Source organism: Passer montanus, unplaced genomic scaffold, assembly GCF_014805655.1.
Source record: "Passer montanus isolate IOZ18808 unplaced genomic scaffold, ASM1480565v1 scaffold4, whole genome shotgun sequence".
Classification (NCBI taxonomy): Eukaryota; Metazoa; Chordata; class Aves; order Passeriformes; family Passeridae; genus Passer; species Passer montanus.
In genome coordinates, this window is record NW_024368818.1 from 5,959,193 (window position 1) to 5,966,763 (window position 7,571).

Here is a 7,571-nt window from a genome sequence, read left to right on the forward strand (position 1 = left end):
TGTCATCCCTTGAGCATCACACCCCCACTGAGCCCAGCCCAGGTGTCTGAGCGCTCTCCTCGTGCAGTGCTTGGAGGGCCTTGGGGCGACCACCCCACAAACCCAAAATAACCCATCAGGTTTGAGGCAGGATTACTTTATTTTCCTGTCAGTAAATATAATTACAAAATATCAGCCCAACAATTACAGATTCAGCCTGTTCCCTTGCTGATTTCAGCTTTTTTTAGGTGGGTGTTATTGATTACAAGGAACTGATAAAAATATGCACCTATGATTTATTTTCCTTTTTTTTTTTTTTTTGCCGTAGCTATTTCCAAAGGAAAAGAATTTGCATAGAACGATCTTTTTAAAGAAAAATCCAAAAAGTTCACACCAAGGTGAGCTCGTATTTTAAAATAAATAGACAAAACAACAAAAATCAGCAAGCAGATCTTTTTAAGTTAAAAGCTTGGAAATCATAATTTTCAGTCATATATTTATTTACCACGATATTTAACCTAGAGGTGACACTTTGGTTTCAGCTGTTGACTGGGGAACATCCATGCCCAGCTCCTAACATAGAGCCCTCCTGGAGAGGCTCCCCAGTGGCACCCCAGATCTGGGTGGTTCATTGCTCAAGAACACTCAGACACACGCTAAATACTAAAGTAGCCAATGCTCTTGACAAAATTATCCAGAGCAACAACTTCTTCTGGAGGTGGGAAGATGAGGACAGGGCTGCCTCATGCATCTGCTCCATGTTGTGATGGATATCCACGTGGGAAGAGCCTCCCTGCAGCACTGGGGCTGGTGCCAGCACTGGCTCTGCCCCCTTCTCCCTCCTTGGGGACAAGCACTGAGGACATGGGAGAGGAGCACCAGCTGTGGTGGTGGCTTTGCCTCCTTGCTCAGGTGATGCCTGCACATTTCCATGCAGGGGAATGGTGCAAAAAGCTTTTGGGTCCACACCAGATTTAGACCTCTTGGACTTGCTGTAGCAGTGAGTCAAGGCTGAGCTCTGCCTGCATGGGAAAGGTCCTCTGGGGCTTTGTTCCAAACCTGCACCTGCAACAAAATGCTGGTGAAGGCTTGGCTGAAACCACAACCAAAGTTTCCAACCTGCGCCCTCCCAGGCCCAGGGCACCCAAAAAGCCCTGGCATCCCAAAGTGCCCAGGCCTGAAGCTGTGTGCTGTGGGCCCTTGCAGGACCTCGAGCAGTCAGGTCACAAAGCCTGCTGCTTTCCTGGAGCAAGGGAGCTCACATCTTTGAGCAGTCAGAGCTTTTCACTGGCTGAGGGCATGGGGGAGAGGTTTTCATTTGCCTGAATATCAGGGAGTGGATGCATTCTGTATGTAACATTGAACATTATACCAATAATCAGTCCAGAAGGATGCGGTCTGATCCCCTTTTTTGCCGATTTACCATACAAAATTGGTCTTAATTGGAGTCTGGGCACTTGGTGAGCGCCAGAAAAGCTCCATATGCATATGCATGTGCGTGCACTCGTGTGTGCGGGCAGAGGAGGAGCACGGCCAGCATTGCCTGTTGCCCCTCGGCCCCTCGGGGCTGGCTCAGGGCAGGAGCAGCCGCGGGACTGAGCCCCACACGCGGTGAGCCAGCCCCACCGCCGGGCTCTTGCCCAAATTGCTGCCAAGACACTGCTGGCTGTGGAGAAGGGCATCAAAGAGAGCGGGCTGGGCTCGCAGGCAGCGAAAAACAGGAGTGTATTCTTCAGATAATTTATTTGCAATGAATAATTCAGCTAGCTTTAGCTGGGAAGCTGGATTAAATGCAGAGCATTAGGCACGCTGAGAGCCCCCAATAAAGGGAGCTATTCACTCCTAGCACAAAGGAATATTATTTACTATCATTAATTAACTTCCACACAAAGCCACAGCCATTTCCTTAGGTTCTGAGAAAGAATAAGAGCAGAATGCGAGCACAGAGCTGCCGCACTTCCCCTGCGGTTTCCTCTCCGCAGACGCACGCTGGCTGCAGGCTGCGCTCGGCTCCGCAGGGCGGTTTTGGCAGCGCTGTCCCTGTGCAGGAGCACAGGCAGGGGATGGAGGAGCCCAGCCCCTGTCCCTGCCCCTCTGCGAGGCTGTGCTGGGGGTTCTGCCCCACTCCTTGTCCCCCAGGCGGCTGTAGAAGCCCGGGGGATGACACAAAGCGGCATTCCCTACGCTCCTGCAGCTCGGGAATCACACTGCACAAGGGGGCAGGGAGGCGTTTGCCTTTGGGAAATGGGTTGAGAGTCTGGATGCTCCATCCAGAGCATGTTTTAGATTTAATGAACCGCTGTGCTAATTAGTTCTCTGAAGTGTCTGCTTTGAAATACCAAGCTTTAGGATAAGTAGAAATGCAAATTCTTGGCAATTATTATTGCTGCCGCAGTAGTGACTAAAGAGCGGCTCCTTGCAAGCAAAAAGAGAGATAGGCAGCTTGTGGTTACAGAGCTTGTTTTCCTCTGTTACATTGTGCTCTTGGCAGGTGATGCCAGAGATCACACAAAAGGCTGGGTGGAGATTCTTGGTCAAAATATTTTTCTGTTGGAAGACAAGGGTTTAAGTTATATTGGAATATTTCATAAATACACATTGATTTTTTTAATTATTTTTTCTGGTTTAGTGCTGAAGCCCTGTTCTCTTTATCCATGAAAGTCCAGATTTTCCTCTGAGATTTTAGATGAAAAAGGCAAAACAAAATTCTATGTCAGATCTTGCTTCAAGGAATGACATACTTTTAGAAACATCAAGAAAGGAAGTCAGAAAATTAAGTCTCAAATGGAATTAGAGGTTCCATTTGATTCCATGTGATTTCCCCCTACTTTTTTTATTTGCTGAGAAATCTTGAGGGCTTTGCAGCCCAAGCATTCTGCTGGGAGAAGGATGTGGGGTGGCTGAGCAAGGAACAGACCTGCCAGCAATCTGACAGTGCTGCCCCAACCAGCTCAGGCTGAAGCTGGAGACACACCCTGGCAGAGGGCAGGACGTGGGGTAGAGTTAATTTCCTCTTTGTCTCAACCCATGAGTTTTTCCACCTCTCACCCTCGTGATTCTCTCCCTGATCCCACTGCTGGGGCCCTGAGTAAGTGCCTGTGTGGGGCTTGGCTGCTGCCTGGGGTCACTCCGTGACAGAGACGTGGCACAGGGGTCATGCCACACAGGTCTAGGCAGGAGCCTAAGTGGTTCTCTAGGATTTAGGTGCCTTTAGGTGGAATTTAGGTTAAATCCCATTGTAGTTGGGATTTAGAAGGACCAGCTCTAGCCATTGCTACTATCTGGAGTGCACTGACAGACAGTCACAAAGCTGCTAGACATGGCCTCAGTGTGGTGGGGTGATGTGGGAGGGGGTTTGTGCACTGCCCATCCCAGAGGCTGCCTGAAGCCAGAGGTGCCTTTGCAGAAGCCCTGCATCCCACGCTCTGGCAGCAGCAGCCAGCACTCACCACGTGCCCCCTGCTTTGGGCTGCCCAGGGCTGCTGTGTGTGCATGGGCCCTTGGAACCCCTCGAGCTGCCTTCTCCTGGTCTTGCAAAGGCAAGAGCAAGCTGTGGTGGGGAGAGGGAATTTTCACACAGAGAAATCTGGCACAAAGCAGGAGTTGAGTTTTCTCCTGTTGGTCCTTTCTGTTCCCATACAAGAGCTCCATCATCCCACCAAGCTCCTGAGACAGGGAACAAGCTGTGATTTTTAAAAGTAATTGCCTGTGGGAGATATTAATTCTATTTTTATCCTTCCCTGTAACAAAAGCTTTTCAATAATGCCCTCACCACTCATCAGCATTACCCACTAAATACATTTAAATAACACAGTTTCTGTACTATCCTTTTAACTCCCTGCTTGCCTCTTGATATTTGGCCCAAGAAATAAATGCCACATTTCTGTTTCCAACACTATTGTACTTACACACTCTCAGGACACTTCCAAAGATCATTTCCTAAGACAGAAAGGTACTCTGTTGTGAAGGGGACTGTCCTAACCTGGAAAACAAGAAAGCAGCACAGACACACTCAACTCAGAGATCAATTGGAAATGCACACGGTAAAAAAGAAGAGCTTAGGAGTCAATCTGAGCTTCAAATTCCATTTGAACAACAAAGATTCGGTAGAGAGGATTCATGAAGCAGCTTGGTTGCATAGTCCCTGATAAAACTGGGATTAGCAAATATTTTGAACATAGAGCTGCATTAAATACAAAATGTAGACCCACCCTAAACCACACACAGGCACAGCAAACACATAGTGAGCAGAAAGAAGCCATGAAGCACTGGGCTAGACTAAGGTGACTGCCAACCTTCATCAAAACTCCCCAAACAATTAAAAAAAACCCAAACCAAAATGAAAAGCCTGCCTGCAGAGATTAATGGGAAAGAAGTGAGCCATAAAGACTGCTCAGATCACCCCTTACCCTGTGTCACTGCTAGGGACTCTGCCAGACAGAAGTGCCTTGGTGGTCACAGGCTGTGAGTGTGCCCTAGCAGGGTCCCTGAGCCACAGGCTCCCACAAGGAGGCAGGACAGTGCAGGGAGTGGGCACACAGCCCCGGGAGCAGAGGTGCACCACATCAAACCCCCTTCATACTAAACCAGCCCAAGATCCACAAATGGGGAGATTAAAAGTCAGCCTTTCAGCAGGGGGAAATGGACCTAAGGGTTTGCACCTTCTGAGGCACAGCCCTCAGTTCCTTGCCCATGATGAAGATGAATCACAAAAAATCACCCCTGGCTCTGCATCCATCTCCTTGGATGCAGAGCCAGGGGTGATTAAAACTGTCTCTAATCCTCCCACTCTAAGTTCCTTAATTTCCCAAGACAAATGATAGCATCTATTTACATAGTAATAGTAATTTACATATTCTGTGCAGACTGACAGGAAAACAAAAAGATCCACACAAGATCACAAAGGTTTCTCCCCCTTCTGGGTATATCTTGAAAAATGTTAAATAATTACAACCTAGTTGGAAGAGCACACTTAAAAATAACTTTTCTTAGACCTATGTTGGGTTTTTTTACCCACAACCTCTCTGGCCCTCCAGGCACCTCCCACCCACTCCAATCCCATCACCAGAAGCAAGATATGTAAGCTTAGAAATTATTTGGGTAAAAACTGAGTGACCATTAGTCACCAAACCTGACTAACTGGGAGAGCTGATAAAGACCCAGAAGAACCCAGTTACTCACAAGAGATGTGCATTCACAGCACTCCAATTCTGGCTCTCAGCTTCTGATTCTCAAGGGATCCAGCTGCTTTCAAAAGGTAAAACATCAATGAGAAATTCATTATTACTTCACATATGAAAAATTATGGACTCCATGGACTTGGCTATTTTTCCAGCTGAGTGGTTTCCTAACAATTAGCATTTTTCCTTCTCAGCCTTGATCTCTGAAGAGCTTTCTCTGTTTTGTTTTTTTTTTTTTTTTTTTTTCCTAGGAGAACAGTTTTGCCTTCTAAAGCCACTTATCCCCATGGTGATTATTCAGTTATTGCCAGAGTAGGACACATTGGGTTCACATATGTCACACCAGAGGCTCTACACTAAGAATAACCTTTGAACTAGCTCTTCAACTGAATCCTTATTCTTGGCATTTGTATTTATGAAAAAACAGCAGTAAAACCACTTTTAAAGCCCATTGAGAAAATGTCTTGGGTAATACTCCTGATATCCTGGAGTAATTTATTTTTTTTTACTCCTCCTGGAATAATAAAAAAAAAATGTTAATGAGAACTGCTTTATAATGTGCCACAAATTATTTAACATATTAAACTAATAAAGTCTGTAAAAATACACCAAATTTCAGTAATCAATTTCCTCAAAAAAAATCAGGACAAGATCAGCAATAAACTTAACAGATACACTGCAAATTTTATGCAACAAACTTACCAGATGCACAAAGTTTATGCAGTTGCCTCATCAAGTACACTGGGGGCTGAAATCAGTGATCTCTGAGCATTCCTTCCAGCCCAAACTGTTCTGAGATTGTGTCACTCCCCAGGCAGATTGCTGGGGTTTACACCCTTCTGTCCATCATTTTGAGAAATAATGCAACATTAGAAAAGACCTGTTAGATCCTGTGCTATAGAGAGATAATTTCAGTATTTACCAGACTTGGAAAACATTATGAACATGTGTAGCACAATTAAATGGCATCATGTGCCAACCAGAATTGACTTCCTGCACACACATTCTAAATTAACTGCTTCACTGAAGAGCATGTGTGAAGAGAAATACACAAAGAAAAATATTCAGATTCCACACTTTTTTTTCACATGGGAAAAAAAGAATTCGAAAAATTCAGAAGTTAATTACCTTTTCCATGAGACTTCTGCTGCTTCATCTTTTCAGAAGAGCTGATGGTAATATTTCTAAGGAGCACATCCAAGCCAGCAGCATGAGCAGAGAGCTGTGCCTGGCAGAGGCAGCACACAGAGGCCATGGGGCTGGATGAAGCTGTTTGGATGTGGCTTTTTGTGCAGTCACCAATTAAATTGTCTCCTGCTCCCTGCTCAGCCACCCAAGGCAGCTCCAGCACTTCCAGCAGGAGCTCTGGCAGGAACCACGCAGCAGAGACCTGAGGTTTTCTGGCTTTGTGTGGCTCTGGGAATGTCTGCTCCACAAATTCCTTTGGGCAGCTCCTTCAGTGCTGAGCTGTGCAGCAGTGTCATGCTGGGCTCACACCCTGGGTTCCTCCTGCAGGTCCTGGGCATGGAATAGGGGACACAGCCAGTGATGTGGCACTGGAGCCAGGAGCTGCTCCTGTGCCCCTTCCCTGTTTCCTCTGGCAGCTCCTGCAGAGCTTGTATTTCTACCAGCACTTTACCCCACTGGGATTCTGGGCATCATGGTTCTCTTACTTGGAAAGTCAGATAAAGCTGAGGATTTTCATTATTGGAATGAGCAGAGCTTGCTTTCAATGCAAATATTGACTTATGTGGTATAAAGAAAATTTTTGCAGCATACCTGATGTCTCTCTGACAAAGGAACACCATAAAAAGGACATAAATTGAGCAGAAGACAAACAGATGTACCCTCTGAGTGAGTGGAAGTCACAAGAAGCTGCAGGCAATGCAGTGGGAGGGAACAGTCAATAAATCACAGGCTCTCCTGCAGAATCAGTGTAGGAAGTAACAGCAGAGAGGGCTGGGAGCTCACTGCATGCCCCAATGGAGCCTGGCCATGTGGGCTTTTTATATCCAAATATTCAGTGTGCTCTTGAAGAAATATTGTGGTTTTCACTTTTGGAATAGTACTGTGACTTTTGTCAAATGCAATTTGATTAAACACTTTAGCTAAATCAAAATATACAAGTGGGTTTATTTTGGAGAGGTGAGGAGCAAGTGGCAAAGATTGGCAAAAGGTCTTTTCCTTCCCTCAGTGGATTTGGGTCAAGTGTTTACAGACTCACACATGCTGCCAGAGCAGCATCCATCCAATTTTCTGGCAGGAATGAACTCCTTAATTAACATGGATCTCCATCTGGCCTTGAAGGTGAACATGAGTTTACAGCAAAAAAACCTTTCCATGTATTTTTGAGTGCACTCCAGATTTTAAGGAGCTAAAAAAATCCCTATTGGTCTGGTAAAGAGCATCTCA

At 45.9% G+C, this 7,571-nt stretch overlaps 1 long non-coding RNA gene across 1 annotated transcript; it reads right to left on the bottom strand.

Annotated features, from left to right (window-relative positions):
• Positions 1-360: 360 nt before the first annotated feature.
• LOC120506717 lies at positions 361-5,356 on the bottom strand. The gene is made up of 3 exons (XR_005628583.1): positions 5,161-5,356; positions 3,888-3,961; positions 361-1,044 (listed from the first exon to the last, which is right to left on the bottom strand). It is a non-coding gene; the product is annotated as an uncharacterized LOC120506717 (long non-coding RNA).
• Positions 5,357-7,571: the final 2,215 nt, after the last annotated feature.